This window comes from Mastomys coucha, unplaced genomic scaffold, assembly GCF_008632895.1.
Source record: "Mastomys coucha isolate ucsf_1 unplaced genomic scaffold, UCSF_Mcou_1 pScaffold14, whole genome shotgun sequence".
Lineage (NCBI taxonomy): Eukaryota > Metazoa > Chordata > Mammalia > Rodentia > Muridae > Mastomys > Mastomys coucha.
In genome coordinates, this window is record NW_022196896.1 from 82126978 (window position 1) to 82143753 (window position 16776).

General features: G+C 39.6%; 1 long non-coding RNA gene across 8 annotated transcripts in view; it reads right to left on the reverse strand.

The window, feature by feature from the left end:
• LOC116088441 overlaps positions 1-16776 on the reverse strand; it is an 83248-nt gene that overhangs the window by 15795 nt on the left and 50677 nt on the right. The window contains exon 6 of one of the 8 annotated variants that reach the window (XR_004117893.1): positions 10090-10167. The exons of the other annotated variants lie outside the window; for them this stretch is intronic. This is a non-coding gene — a long non-coding RNA (uncharacterized LOC116088441). Of the gene's footprint in view, positions 1-10089; positions 10168-16776 lie in introns of those variants that run through there. 8 annotated transcript variants of the gene reach the window in all.

A 16776-nucleotide genomic window follows, 5' to 3' on the forward strand; every position in this document is an offset into this window, starting at 1 on the left:
AAGAGAGAGGGGAGAGAGAGAAGAAAAGAGCCTGAACCAGTTCTTTATTATCGTGAACATAGAATGTGTGTGTGTGTGTGTGTGTGTGTGTGTGTGTGTGTGTGTGTGTGAGTGAGTGCGTGTCTCCATATGAGAGACAGGGGTTGGCACCAAAGCCTTCCTAACTTGTTCTCTACTTTACTTTTGAGGGCAGGTCTTTCACTGACCCAGGGAACACATTAGGCTGTTAATCTAGGCTGGCTTATCAATGAATTCTCTCAATATTCCTGTTTCTGCTCTGCCCTTCCTTCAGTGATAGATTTATAGGCATGAACCACCACATTCAGCATTTATCTGGGTGCTGGCTGGTGATTGGAACTCAGGTAGGTCCTCATGCCTTCTCAGCAAGCACTTTCATGACTGGTCCATCTCTTCAAGATGTGTGTGTTTGTGTGTTTGTGTGTGTGTATGCATGTGTATGCTTATGTGTATGTGTGTGTGTGTGTAGTATGTGTTTTCTCTTACTATTAGAACTCACATTGTTTTTTTAACAGTGAACCAACTTTGTTCACTGAAGTCAATCCAATTATGATATATTTTTCTTCTTGCATACTGCTACATTTAAATCGCTGTCTTTGTTAATAATTTTTGTAGCTGTGTTCATGAAATACAACAGTTTACGGAATATATATTTTTAGGTCAAAAGCATTCTCAACTCAGCACTGTGGCTTGCTCATAGAAATCTGTAAATGCTCTTTCTGTTTTCCTGCAAGACATGAAGTTGAATTTACCACCATTTTAGAATACTATTTCCTGTATGTTTGAGATTTACGTGTATTTCAGTAAACGCAATAAAGGAGTCACTATAATTAGGCCAGATAACATATCTGTATCCTGCCAAATTATATTTCTATGATGAGAACATCTAAAACCCATTGACCAAAAAAATTATAGTACAACATAATTTCAACCATAGTTCTCATGATACACACACTTTCCTTATGCTTGTTCAGCCAACATATCAGTAACTTTGTACATTTTTGACTTGCGTTTCCCATTTAAAACATTCTTCCTTCTTTGTGGTAACTACAGCAACGATAGGTGAAATTGTGCATTATCTCTTAGAATGTCCTCTGACCCTACTCATGTCCTAGAAGATGGCAGGCTGTCTTCCCTGTGGAGACTGAATAATCTTTCCCCATATCTGTTTTTTTTTATTTCTAAAGGTTCTTTACCTATCTATTGATGGACAACTTTTTAAATTTTGTTCTCCCCATATCTTTGGTGTTGTGAGTGAATGCACAAGTGGACCGACCTGGGAGTGGAGTTGTCTTTCCTAGTTGGTGATTCTAGCTCCTTAGGGTATGTGCTAAGAAGAGGGTTGGCTAGGTTACATGTATACAGATATTCTCAAGAGTATCTCACCCTGAACATTTGCATTCTGGATCCTTTTAACAGTGATTACCCTAAATCTTTGATTTTCCCTTACTGTTTTTGGTGGTGTCAACTGCTTGTGTATTCAACGTCATTAATCTTTCCCCTGCAAGGTCTAATCTGTTGTTAGTCCTACACCAAGCATTTATCATCACAGACTTCTCTCTTAAAACTAAAACTGGACCTTCTTTTTATATTGCATACTTATTTAATCCTTCCTTTAACTTACTGAGCCAGTGGGCTATGGTCACAATTATATCTATAATGCTGTTATGATCAAAATAATACGTGGTTTCATGACGTTGCTAATTTTGAAGTTTTTGTTTTGGAGACAGAATCTTTTGTACCCTGGACTGGTCACAAACTCCTGATAAGGCCAATGCTGTCCTTGAGCTTCCCAAATCCTGGCATTACAGGTGAGTGCAGCCACACGTGGCTAACTTTATCGTCAATATAATTTATCATCTCAATATGGCCTGTGCCTTTTTGGTGCTGTACTTGTCTGGCAACAATTGATGCGACACAAGGCATTGCATATTATACCTAGATGGATACTAGTATTTTTGAAATTCTTTAAGTGTTCTGCAATATTTTATAATGCAGTTAAATTTCTTATAAATATTTTGCTATTTTAATCTTGATCAAAGTGTTCAGTCAAGAGATTTCTTGGTTTTCTAACCCATTCTCCAATGTAGTATGAGATTTTCTGCTTTGCCTGGGAAGAATCAGAGACTTCGTGCCACTGTGTCATCCTTGGTCATTGATCTTGCCATGCAGCCCAGGCCTATCGAGCAACCACCCATCCCAGGCCTTAGGTAGTCTCTTAAGGCCCACAGGCTGATGCCTAGATGGGTACATGAGAAGGGCACCTTGTGGAACTTTGGCTTCCATATGGGTACTTGGCTGAGTACTTAATGGATGATGTTCTCTGGACTGCTGGCTTCCTTGGGGATAATTAGCTGAATACTTCAAGAAGGATAGCCTATAGATTACTGGGTTTCTCTATGTATGTACTACTGCATTTCTACTACTCTGCCTCACGACCTATAGCCAGCTTATCCTCTCTAGAGGTCTACTCTGTCTTTCAACCATTGACTAAGCTCAACCTGGTTACCACTTTCTGCTTTATAGGCTAAGATATTCTCTTCTTACTTATTTTCTGTCTTTTGGGGGATACTGATTGTTGTTGCTTTGTGTTCAGGGTTTTTTTTTTTTTTTTGATTGGCCATTTACTCATTTATTCATTCATTCATGTGAAGGTTTCAGTTTCATGATGGTTTCTGTTTCTCTATGTTGACCACAAGTGAGTTGAACATCTGAGCATTTCCTGCTTTTTCCTTTGCTCTCAATTTAAAAGTCTTATCTCCTGCCATTCTCTGGTACAACATTGGAGGGCTTTTGTAGAAAAAGCCTGTATCTCATATGCTGTTAGAATGTGTGTTTGGTTGGTATGTCTGGCCTATACCCTCCTGGATTTATTCTTTGGTCTGATTTTGCTGGTTCTGACCTTGATATTTATGTCCATCCAAAATCTTTTGTGTTCCATTCCCATCCAGGCTGGCACAGGTATGCTCCTGTCAATAACCATAAATAGGTTCCTGTCCCTGTTGTCAGGCTTGTTTATTTATTGATTGAGTTATATTTGAGGTGTGGGACTCTAACTTCTAATTTCATGTATATAGTTAAATATATATTTTGCTATATATATATATATATATATATATACATACATATATATACATACATATATATGTATATATACATACATATACATACATATATATGTGTATATATACATATATACATACATATATATACATACATATATATACATACATATATATATATATATATATATATATATATATATATATAGCTTAGGTACACCCTGAAAACTTTGTAAATTTGGCCTATTCTATAATGAGCTAGAGAGAATTAGAAAACATGGGAGTTCTTTCTCTAGTGTAAGAGATCCTGTGCTCTTTCTCCTTGGGAGAGTACAAGTTACACTTCCTTTTCCTCCAGCTCTCCAGATGAGGTCCACATGCAATAAATATTGTTTCTGTAACACGGAAGCTCAAGGTGCTGACCGTTCTATTAAAACATGGTTCTCATCTCTTCAGGTCAGACATAGGATAGACCCAGGAATTAAAAGCCAATATTGTCACAAGCATCACAGTGATTGGGAATCCAAGGAAACAATAATAAATGAGCAGATGGCATAAGAATTAGAGCATTGCTTTGGTAGGGCAGGTATAAAAGAGGACCATCGACTTTCCAACAATCTGAAGGCTGAATGTCAAAGATTAAAATGCCAATGCCTGGTTTCTGAGGCAGCTTTCTTTGGCTTATAGACAGTTATGCTCTTTTGGTGTACTCAGTGGAATTTTCTCTGCGTGTATTGATCTTTGTTTCTTATAAAATACCAGTCAGATTGGATTAGAGGCCACACTAATGGCCTCACTTTTATTACTGCTTTAAAGGGCCTGTCTCTAAACAGTCACATTCTAAGGGACTGGCTTAGAGTTTTAATATTTGAACTGGAGGGAGATGCAGTTTAGTCTATAACAAGCAGAGTGGTGACCTTTGTGATTGTGACAGATAAATATAATTCATTATATCTTTTCTCTTAGGTTCATGTTATACTTGAAATATTTGAAAATATTTTTATAATGAAAGTGTTACAAGCAATAAAGTAGAGAGACTAAAGCTAACCAGGGAGAAATTCTAACCAGGGAGAAATTCTATTCAAACCAGTATTTCTTTGTGTCATTCCTCACTGTCTGTGACATGAGTTTCATGTTATATGTCCTTATCTTTGGAACTCGAAGTGCACAGGACACAGCAATCTGTCTATCAGACATCTTCATCCAATGCAAGCAAGACTGGGGTTGACAGCAACAGTAATGGTGGCTGGTAATGTAGAGTTTGAAAAAAGAATTACACATATTCTTTCATACTTCTTCCGCTTAAACCCTCAAGAGATATGATTTAGATGATGTTATTGTCACAGGGTGGCAACCCAGAGACCATTCAGAAGGACCAAAGTTTGAAATGAGAGTCTCTATTGAGCTGGGGTAACTGCCCCGAGAGAAACCCTCTCATGGAGCAGACACCAATGCTTGTTACAGAGAGGCTTTCAAGACAGAACACAGAAAAACAACGTCCTGGTCAGCAGCTGCAGTGGGAAGCAAGCAAGCAGTTTAACACACAGTTACCTGGGACATTTCAACCCCGACTTTCCAGAACAGGCTTCGGTGCTTTCCCATGGGACTTTTCAGGACAGGGGATAGAAAACAAAGGAGGTTTCAGCTGAGACAAGATGGAGAAACCTCTACCCTGTTAGATTATCCCCAAGTTAGAAGCCAGAAAGAGACTTTTGAGTCTTGACCTGTCCCAGCCCCCAGGGCTTTGTTTGCAGCACTATAGATGATGCCTGTACGGATGGTCCTTTGTGTTGGAATGACAGTATTCCTTCCCACCTGATTTTGCTCTTCCTATGTTGCAAGAAACTGCAGTTGAATGTTGATCCCCATGGAAGTGACCGTTTCTAAGTTGCTGTAGTTTTTGCTAGATGCTGTCATTTTGAAATAGTGTTTTTTTTATCTATCACTACCACGATTCCTTTCATGCTTAGCTGATAGTGTTTAATTTCTAAGGTGCTGGACCTTTGGGCATTTTTATCCTCTCAGAAAAATTGGATTTCTGAAATGGACACAGAAGACGATTTTATGCTGTGTAGTACATTTTGCTTCTTAATGCAGTAGATACTTTAAGCATCTCCTTTGTTAGAAATACTGCTTTCTCGAGCCCATTAATTACCCTGATATGAACTGAAATACTTTTCATTTCTAGGGGAGGTTAGTTGGTAAATACGGAAAATCTCCTGTGAAATTTTACCTTCAAATCTTTCCTCTGAAATAGCCTTTCCCCACTTTAGTTCAGGGAATGATTAATGGACTGTAGCTGTTCGTAATGATTATTTTTCCTTGTGGGCTAGAATGTTAAATTCTCTTTTTCTCAAATACCATGTGCATTATAGTCTGGGAAGAGGCAAATGGAAGCTGTTCTTCTCTTTCTTGAAGAGGTACCAAATCCTTTCACACCACTTCATCTCAGGAAAGAGAGACCTGGAGGCATCCTAGATGCTGAGCTCTTTGACTCCTTGCTTCTTTTTCTTCACCAGCCAGTTGTACTGTAGTGTGGTGTGTGTGTATGTATGTGTGTGTGTGTGTGTGTGTGTGTGTGTGTGTGTGTTGGGGGCAGGGGAGGAACAGTTCAAGTGGTTTTAGATCATTGAGATGAGTTAGCTAGACTGTGCCAAATAATAGGGTTTGGGGTGATATAAGGCAGATGTTAGATCATTTTGTGGAATGAAGGAAAGTTGAACTGAAGGCTTCCTACTGTGGTTGTGCCTGGCTCAACTTGCATGTGGCCTCTTGATAAGGGCTGACTAACTGATGTCTGTGGCCCAGGACATCAGAACCTGAGGTTAAGGCTATGAGGATAGTAATGTCTCTCTCTGGCCAAGCTTCGTGTTAAGGAGACAGCCATGGGAATGTAGCCTTCAGAGCTTGAGACAGTGATGGGTTGGGCTCAGTGGAGCAGCCTGAGGGAGCAAAGGGAGAACCAGCAATAGTGAAAGCACCATGACTTGCTCCAGCCTTGTGCTCACCACAGCACAGATTTCACTCTTTCGTTATCTTCACCCCACCCTAGTAAATGTCTAATACAAACTCTGTTAATTCTGTGGCGAATGATCCAGTGAATAGTCTAGTTGTGATTCCATGGTCCTAGATTGTTCTTTCATAGTGAGAAGGGCTCCAAAACATGTCTCCTTCCAATTCTTCCCCACGCTGTGGTTTCTGCATGTGCCTTAAGGCTTAGATATCTCTGTCCTGGGGTGGGGTTCCAGACCCTATGAAGGAATTGGTCCTGGTCCTCCTGCTCTCATGCCACTTAACGCGGGGACTTCTGAGAAGACACTGTTGATGTAGAGAAGCTTACTCAGCTTTTAGATCTTTATGTCCACCTATAATGCTCTGGGTTGTGCCTAGGTTATCTATTGATCCTTATCAAAAGAGTGTAAGTTTTATTATTTGAAACCAACTTATTATTCTCCTTCTGGCCCTGTGATGAGGCTCAGATGGGTAGTTCTTGCTTTCACCCTTTCAGGTGGCTGCCCTGAGATAGCAGCTTTGACATGACTGGGCAGGATATCCATAAAAGTTCTCCCACAAGACTGGTGGTTGATGTGGGTTCGTGGTGACAAGAATCCCTCCCTGACCTACCTTTAGTCAGACTCTTCTGAGTCTTCTAAACACCTCTTCTTGGACTGCTGATTTTAGCCTATGCAGCATAGTTGTAGTAAGAATTCTGCCCAGATGGTTTAGCAAGAATTCTCCTTTGATGCCCAACCAAGTTCATCATGTTCCTTTTCATCCATACATTCTCTTCCATTGCATATTGGCTAGCTTCTGCAGCAGCTGTGGTGTTTGAATAAAGGTCTTGCCTGTTTGAATCACTGGTGTATTGGTCATTTGGCTACTGGCTAGGAACACAGCTGGTGCTGTCAGGTAGAGACCTGTGCACTTCCTGTCCATTTTGCCTGGGTTCCCTGTAGCATGCGACTCTCAGGATAGCTGAACTTCTTACAGTACAGCTCCTGTTAGTCATACAGCTTCTGTCTTACACACTGCTCCTGTCTGTGCCTTCTAAGAGGGAAGCTACAAGCCTTCTTATGATCCAATATCACAGGCTTTCCCTTGTGCTCTACAGAACAAGAAAGGAGAGGAGCTAGACTCCACAGCCAAATGAGAGAAGATGTTTCGGATACCTCTAATCTACCAAAGGTTAAAAGTAATGGGGAAAGCACATCAACATGTGGCTTAATGTCAAAGAGTTCTTCCTGATCTAAATGTTTGAAGGCAGAACAAGTCCAAGTTAAGGGAGACCCTTCAATTATTCATCCTGCCACCTCCTTTCGCTGACTGTGATAATGTCATAGTCCCCTGCAATCTTATGAAAAAAAGACCATCTAGAGGTAAGAAGGTGTAATGGTTTGTCCCTATTTTCTTTTTCATTTTTAAAAGCAAAACTAAAATGATAAAAGAAAACCCACGGCATAAATTTTATCAAGACAAGCCAACAGAAGGAAAAGAGACTAAGAGGAGGTAGAAGAATCAGAGACCCACTTATTAGCTTACATAAAGGTCCCATAAAAATACTAAACTGGAAACTATAATATATACACAGAGGACCTGGTGCAGCCCTGAGCAGGACCTGTGCATGCTGCTTCAGTCCCTGTGAGTTCACAAAGCTTTGATCACATTGATTTAGACAGTCTTGTTTTCTTGGTGTCCTCCACCTCCTCTGGATCCTTCTCTTTCTGCTTCATCTTCTGCAGGGTCCCCTGAGCTCTGAGGAGAGAGGTTTAGTGGGCACATCTCATGTAGTTCCAAAGTCTCTCATTCATTGCATAATGTATGGCTCTGGGTCTCTTTATTTGCTCTCATCAGCTGTTGAAGGAAGCTTCTCTGATGATGACTGAGCAAGCTATATTTTATTTTGTTATATTTTTAAAAATGAAAGAGTAAATGACTAACTGACTGACTGGATGGATGGATGAATGGAAACTTAGCCATTAGGATAAAGGTTAACAAAGGAACTGTCACATCTAAAGGGAGATGAAAAATCAATTTTCTCCAATAGAGTTACATTGGGTATATCAACCACTCCAGGGCAAGCATCATGTTCAGGAATAGCAGATTAACATATGATTGGATTTTGCATGTGTGCATGTGTGTGTGTGTGTGTGTGTGTGCAAGAGCACCCTTTTATTTGGTTACAGTTTAGTATTTTATTTTGCTTTGTTTTGTTTGGACATGGTTTTAGAGCATCTTGGGTTTGTGGGTGTCTGCTTTTGTGTTTTTGTTTGTTTGTTTTTGAAAACAAACTTAAAGTTGAGTAGGTAGGAAGGGGGGAAAGATTTGGAAAGACTTAAGGAGGAGAAAAATATGATCAAAATATATTTAAATATAAAATTTTTAAATAATAAAAATGTAGTAAAAAGAAAAAATAATGACCTGCTATTAATTAAATCTTATTACTAATAGCAGGGACTGTGTCCCTGCCCTTACAACAAGGAGGCATACAATCTCATTCCAAATGGAGAAAGATACCAATGTTGGGATTGCTCCTATAGATGCTCCACCATCAGATAGATCAGCCTCAGTTGCATGCCTTACCTCTTGCAAGAGCATGTAATTGCTGTTGTCCAACTCATCTTTATTTCTGCCAGTTCCCTATTCATACTTTCCCCAAAGAAGATGGACAACTTTTCAATTTTTTATCAAGAAGATTTTAATTAGAACTAATTATCAGAGAACTATGAATCAAATTTCAATGAGATATTACCTCACACCCATTAGAATGGCTTTGATCAAAAGTCAAAGGCAATGAATATTGACAAAGCTATGGAGAGAATAAAGAAAACTTTTCATTCTACTGGAGGGGAGATAAACAGTTATGGCAAAGACAAAAGATATTATGTGGCTTCTTAAAAATTAAAAATAAAACTACTATATGGTTAAGCAACCCACTTTTGATTATAAGACTAAGGAAATAAAATTACTACATTGAACAGATACCTGCATTCCATTGTTCACTGAAGCATGATTTGTTATCCCAAGATAAATGGCCTAAGTGTTATTAATAGAGAAGTGGATAAAGAAAATGTTGGGGTTGGAGGAATGGCTCACTCTGTAAAGTTCTTTCATGTAAACATGAGGACCTAAGTTTAGACTCTTAGCACCCATGTACAATGTTGGGGATGGCATCACATGCCTGTTAACGTAGGGCAGTAGAGACAGGTAGATCTCTTGGGTTATTGGCCAGTCAGCCTACCCAGGTTGATGAGCTCTGGGTTCAGTTCACTGTCTTAAAATTAATGTGAGTAGCAGTTGATTTAGATGGCCAACTTTGACATCTGGCCTCCATATGCCCATATGGAGGTCTGCACATAATTATACATGTATATACAACCACATGAGTGGTTAACAGTGTAAAGCCAGTAGAACAGGAAAGTATATGGTACGGGAAGATGCAGGAGGAAGATGATTTATGGAGAACTCAATCTTTATGAAGCTGATTGGAAGGAGAAGTAACACAGAAGTCTTCCCAGACAGTCCTGGCTAATGCTGGTGTGTTTAGAGGAGAACATGGGGCGCAAACCACGTCTCTTACTAAGTTGGCAAATTTACTTCCTGTTCAAAATAACTCCCAGGCTAGAAAGAAAAAAAAAATGCTTTTTTTTTTTGACTCAATAGGATCAGTCCTCTGAGTGATAAAATCTTGTGGTGTTAGATAGTAATGGTTCCATGGGAGGTAAAATAAATCAGAAAATTTCAAACAACCTTTGGAAATCTGGGAAGACTGTGTAATAGCGGAGATTAACTTAAGTCTTATTAAGCCTTAAGAATAGATGTCTTTTTCTGTATTTGAGAACAAAGTAAAGCATATTTGTACTACCTACTGAAAGTCGCTCTAGTGTTTGAAGAGCACCAATCAGCAAGATGATCAGGATTTGCTGTGTGTGGGTCCCAGGTGAGTGATGACTATGTGTGTTCACATGGAGAAGCGGAAGGTGCAGAAGCAGAAGCAATGCAAATGTTTTAGCATTTTCTTTATTTTTCGTTTCCTCTGTTCCTTCCCTCCTAGTCCTGGACTTCCATCCCGACTCTGTCTTATTGCCAGCTGTGAAGCAGAAGTGAATGAAGTGGAAGTTAGTGGCTGTCCTGGAAATCACTCTGTAAACCAGACTGGCCTCAACCCTGAAGGTCCCCCTGCCTCTGCCTCCTAAGTGCTGGGATTAAAGGTGTGCACCACGGTCACCCCACTCAAATTTTTTTTCTTTAAGAGAGGTGGAGAACATGCTATTAAAATTGAAGGTCCTTTTGGGAAGGAATAGGGCATATATTTGTTCTGCTGTCACCTATAGTGACTCCTAGTGGTAAATACTTGGAAAGCAAACCTTTATCTTAGTTTATCTTAGTTGGAGTATTCATTTGGGAGTGAGACAGACTGGACTGTCAACTACACTACATGGCACACATAATGTTTTAGGGGTATGAGAACATTAGGAGTGGTGAGATGATGCCTCACCAAGATGAGTCACTGAAGCCACACAACTGTAGCAAAGTGGGGAATGCAGAGTGTAGACCAGAGCCAGGAAGGAGAAAACCACAGCTGTTGCTGCAGCCTTGTTTTTTTCTTCCTTGCTTATTATTAGCAAGATTTTGAGGAAGAGTAAGAATGAGAAGAACCAGATGAAAGGATGCCAGCAGAAAAGGTATTTCAGGGTCATGCTCATAGATTCAAGAAGGACTGAATACATACAGTGAAATAAAGCTGCTCAATGAACCAAAGCATGGATCTCTGCCATCTCAAGCCCCACAGTAAAGTTTCTCAGACAAAGGCAGGAAGGTTGCTTATACATGATCACATCTCTGGTTTAAGTAACAAAAATATTTTAGTGTTTATTGTTCCCACTTGGTTTATTGCTGGAATGAAAGGTTCTCAATGTTTTATGTAGTAGGTAGAAAGGCAATGCTATTGTGCTGACTCAGGACATTTAGCAGAGTAATAAACAACGGAACTTTACAGAGATAATATGACTCTAGCTGTTATTCAGGCAGCTGCAGAGGGAAGCACAAGGCTTACAATATGTGCAAAGAACAAAACCAATCATCAGGGAAGTGGATAGATGTGAGATGAAGTGATACAGGACAGGGTTGGAGAAATGCTCAAAGGACAGATAACAGAAGCCATGCAGAGCCTTGTCCTCAGGATCACTGGGACAATAGCAAGTGGCTCACACTTGATTTTCCAAGATCACTCAAAGCGTACTGTGGAAAAAGGGCTGGATGGTGCAGACTATAAACAGGAAAGGTAGCTATGAGGCCGTTGCAACAAGTGGCCGTGCATAACATCTGACGCAGGAAAAAGATACTTAGAACTAGCAGATTTCCTTTGGGTAGTGAAGCAAATGAGGTCCTCATGGAGAGACATCTGGAAGATGAACTGCCTCAGTGTCTGAGTTAGACAATGCTATGGAAGCAATTATATGAATATGCATGGGCTAGCTATTCTCTGCATCAATTGCTGGAAGAGACAACTCCAGTAGTTTTATCAAGGGAAATTTATTTCTCGATCACTTAACTGTCCTTTGTGGGTGGGAATGGTATGGATGGACTCTGCTCTATATGCTAATTCTTCATCCATCCATTAGAACACTCTTCTAGGGCTTTGGTAATCTTTAATTTATTTGGCAGAATGAATATTACTTGGGGCTTAAGGCCTTGTGCTTCCAAATGATAAACATCACTTTCTATCCTCCAGAAGATACCACACAGCTACTGTCAACTGCTAGAAATGTCTGAAAGGTTTGTTAAAATCTATGCACAAAGGAAGATAACCTGCAAAGGGAACTGGACAAGAGATCCAGAGACAGCAGAAGGGAGATTCAGGAACCTATGAAAGAAAGGAAAAAAAGTGTCCCCAACATCAAAACATTCTGTGGAGAGTAAGAGGAGAAATGTCCCGTGGCAACTGCTCTGGGGATTGGAAACCACACTGTAGTCCATGGAGGATTGTGGGAGACTACACAGCAGAAGCAGGAGGCTTAGTGAATGCTCTTGGATATGCAAGCCATCAATACACAGGGAATGGATTGCTCAAGAAACAGACCTCCCAACATCATATTAATTCAAGAGTTTAAATTTTGTAATGGGAATTTTTTACCACATAGCCAATATTTATCCACAGTATCCAAATTCCAATTATTAAAAAATATACAGACTGTACATAATTATAAGTATATGACTATAGATAGCATCATAAATGATACTATGAAAATCACACTACTCAGTTGCAGGGGAACCCATTTCTCCTGACTAGAGTACTGTCAGCATCTGTTGCAAGCACCGCTGTGGTAGTTTAAGGCAGTATCTTTACCACTTATAAAGAATGCTGATTTTGTTCAAATATCCAGCTCAACAATGTGACCAAGAAGGTGACAAGTCATTTACCCTGGGAATCACTGCAGATCCTCTCTTTCTCCTGTGACTGGTTTGGGAATAAGTTTGTGATTCCAGGGAGGCCAGAGGGACACTTATTGGAAAGCACGGGCATAGTTTGAATAGTCTTTGAAAACGTCGTTAAGTCTGGTCTACTCTACAATAAGGTTGTTTCATTTGCTTGCCTCAAGTCAGTGTCACCTTAATGTGAAAGATCTTGTCTATGTGTGTGGGTCCTATGCAATCCATACATTGAAAGACTTGAGGCGTTCGAGTGTATTATGTTTAAAGTTTCTAAAATTAAATAAATCTAGTTAATTTTATAGCTTAACTTAAAACGATCAAAGTTGAAAAATATGATCTAATAAATTTTTATCTAATAAAAAAACTTAAAAAAGAAAAATTAATATTGTTAAGAGAAAAATTAACTAATTAAATTTAACAACTTACAATATATGGATTAGGTGGCATTGACCTGAGAAGAGGTGCCAAGAGCTCTACTCAGCAAACCATGGGGGAGTGGGAGATGGCAGAAACACTGGCTGCCCACAGGCATGCATTCATCTTGTTTGGACATTTGGCTCGTTAACTGCCCAGTGACTGCTGGAGACTTGGTTATTTGTATTCTTAGGTTTCCTGCTTATATCTATGATTATGGTTGACTTAAAGATATTTTTAAATGTTTTTTTATTTTAATTAAAATAATTTAGTTTTCTTTTCTCCTTCTAAGTCCTCCCATGTTCCACCACCACCCCCTACCCCCCTCTCTAAATCATGGCCACTTATTAATTTGAATATTAACATGAATATAGCTGAGTCCATTTAGTGTTACTTATATGTGTATGACTTCTGGAATGAACACTTGGTATTGGTAACAAATTAGAGGATTCATCCTTGGGAAAGATTAATTCTCCCTTTCTCATCATTCCTTGGTTCCCAGCAGTTCTTCGTCTAGGACAACCACCTCTCCCCCATGAAATCTCTCCCTTTCATGGGGTAGCTTTCCTGTCATTTCTAGCAGACACAGTCTCATAACATGCTTCCTGATTCTCTGGCTCTCTAACCTTTCTGTCCCCTCCTCCACCCTGTTTCCTGAGTCCTAGGTGTAGAAGTTGTTTGTAGATGTATCAATTGTACCTGGATATCACACAAGCAATTGATTGCTACATAGTGACCAGTTGTGGTTTTGTGTGGTGGTCACCATCTGCTGGAAAAAAAAAATTCTTTGATACTGGGTGAGAGCTTATCTATGACTAAGATTTAGAATGAGTTAGGAATTATGCTGGTCTAGTAAATTGTTAGGACTGGGTTATTCTCCAAGATCTGACTTCAACAGCCCCAGGCAGTTGGCTAGGTTTTGGGTCCCAGACATGTTTTACCTCCTGTCGAGTAGGTTTTAAGTTCAATGAGGCAGCTGTTGGTTACCACCAAGTTGTTAGTGTCACCACTGCACCTGACAGTGGTCTCAGGACCTAGGTGGAGAGCTTACATATGTTTTTTCTAAATGTTCTATTGTCAAATTGCTTTCTAAGTATTATGTTTATATCCATCTATATTTTGTTGATGTTGCTATTGTTGTTGCTGCTGCTGCTGCTTCTGCTACCAACCTTGGTCAGAAGGACTTCTTGCTACATTGTTATAGGAGTTAAGGTGAAAGCCTCCCCCGTGGGGAGACCCCCCCACTCAAATCTTGGGAGGACGTGCACCCAAGGAATCATGAGAGACCATCTTGATGTAATTACAAGAGGAAGTTTTAATTTTGGGATGATCTGGGCCGCCACCACACCTATCTCACACAGGAGATAGTGGGGCTGACCACGAGGCTCGAAAGTTAGGGGTTTATATAGGAAAAGGGTCTAGGGGAACAAAGGAATCTATATGGTTACACATGATTGGCTAGTTCAAATATTAACTATTACGTGTAGAACAGAGTGGAAAATTCCTAAGGTTGGTATTAATCTGAGTCAACAAAGCATCTGACCTTAAACCATATCTGAGAGGACCAGATGGTCCATTACTTAGTGTCCGCCCAGGCATTTCCTTGCAGGCCTGGGCCCTGGACATGTCCTCGTTTGCCCAGACGTATTTTCTTCTATGTTTATAGTTTTATGTCTTCTTGACCTGCCAGCTCTTATGATATCTAACAACTTGCTTGCTCCTTCCCAGGCCTATGTGGGCCAGCTTGTGATGGATTCTTAGGCCCATGACTTTTCTTGTTAGTCAGCACAGGTCCAAAGCTTTAATTTTTCCTTTCAAAGGCAAAGACTAATTACCATGTAAAAGGCTGAGAATAGAGGCTATGAGTGCTCAGGCATAAAGGGGACATCTATATCAACCTTCTGCCTGAGGGTCAGGAAACATCTCAGATGGGATGGAAGAAAGTAATAGCTGGAGGGTAGGGAGGAGAGCTGTTAATGTCACCTCTGAATGTGACATGGCTGCTGCATATATGAACTTGATTCAGCTCTGATTCCAAGACAGTTAAAAATTAAAATTCTATCACAGAAGGGAGAAAGGTGTTTCCAAGGCCCTACCCTAAGCAACTACTGGCAGTTGGTAGCTACTATACAAAACAGCCACTTTTTGTTTTTTGGAGACATGGCCACTCCAGAGAGTGACCACACATCCATGTTCATATGGGTATCACTTGGTGGATTAGAAAGAGAGAGAGAGAGAGAGAGAGAGAGAGAGAGAGAGAGAGAGAGAGAGAGAGAGAGAGAGAGAGAAGACATGAAGCAGAGAGGGAGATATGTGAGGTGGTTTGAATAAAAATGATAGGCTCATATGTTTGAACGTTTGGTCTTCAGAAACTGGCACTGCTTAAGAGGAATTAGAAGGCATGGTCTTGCTGGAATAGGTGTGGCCTTATTAGAAGAAGTGAGTCATTGGGTGTGACTTTGAGGTTTCAACTGCTCAAGCCAAACCCAGTGTCACTCTTCCTCCTGCCTATAGATACTGATGTAGAACTCTCAGCTCCTTCTCCAGCACCATATCTGCCTGTGTGTGGCCATACTTCATGCCATGATGATAATGCACTACACCTCTGAACTGTAAGCCATCACCAAGCAAGAGCTTTTAAGAGCTGCTGTGGGACATGTGGGGATGGCTGAGTGGTCTAAAGCACTAGACTCAAGTAGTATGTTCATCCAAAGAGTAAGTCAGTTTGATAATTAAATTCCTAGACTCTTATTTTTTTATTCTTAGGCTTGGCATGGATTATAGTTTATGTGTGTTATAAGTAAACAATTCATTTCTACATTTAGTTTTTCCCACCTGTCTCAATTTTGTCATTTACTAGTGTATTTAAATTTACTGTTAACCTCACTAACTAGCTTTGCTTATTTAAAAAAAAAAGTTACTGTGGCCATGGCATCTCTTCGCAGTATTTGAACACTGACCCAAAACGTGTATGAATTTTTCAAAGAATAAAAGTATTATTAAGAATTTCAGCCGGGCGTGGTGGCACACGCCTTTAATCCCAGCACTTGGGAGGCAGAGGCAGGCAGATTTCTGAGTTCAAGGCCAGTCTGGTCTATAGAGTGAGTTCCAGGACAGCCAGGGCTACACAGAGAAACCCTGTCTCAAAAAAACCAAAACATAAAAAAAAGGAAAAGAAAAAGAAAAAAGAAAAGAATTTTAACACTTATGAAATAAAATAGTAATACCATTGAATATATTTTACAGAGACACATTTTTTTTCCTGGAAGAAAATGTTGTTTCTAGTTTATACCACCACTCACCAAGTGGCACACGTCTTTTCTTTATTGAGAAATTACTCTGTGCTAGAGGCTGCTTTAGATGCTGGGTGTATACCAATGAGGGAAAAAAAATTTGTACTTTTAAAGAAAAAAAACACTTTAATAATAAAGCATGATAAGAGGACAAAGGCTTGATGGCTTAGGCCTAATATTTGAGCTTCCAGGTCAAATGGATCTATACTTCAGACCTTTATGTACAGAAGTCAATAGGTTCAGTTTTATTTCCCTTAAGCTAATTTGAATTGACTGTATGCTACTCACAATCAAGAAACCTTAATATATGAAATTTAGCTGACATAAATGTGATATATATATACATATATATACATATATATTATATCAGAACTGACATAAATTCCTTCCTGAAAAGAATTGCAATGGACTATTAGTTTAGTCCGTCTACTGCCAGTGTGGATTGATTTGAACCAAGAATGAAAGGAATTCATCATCTTCACATTCAAATTATGTGTCTCTCTGATATGTCATGTTTCATGAGGGAGAATTGCTTTTTTTTTTTTTTTTTTTTTTTT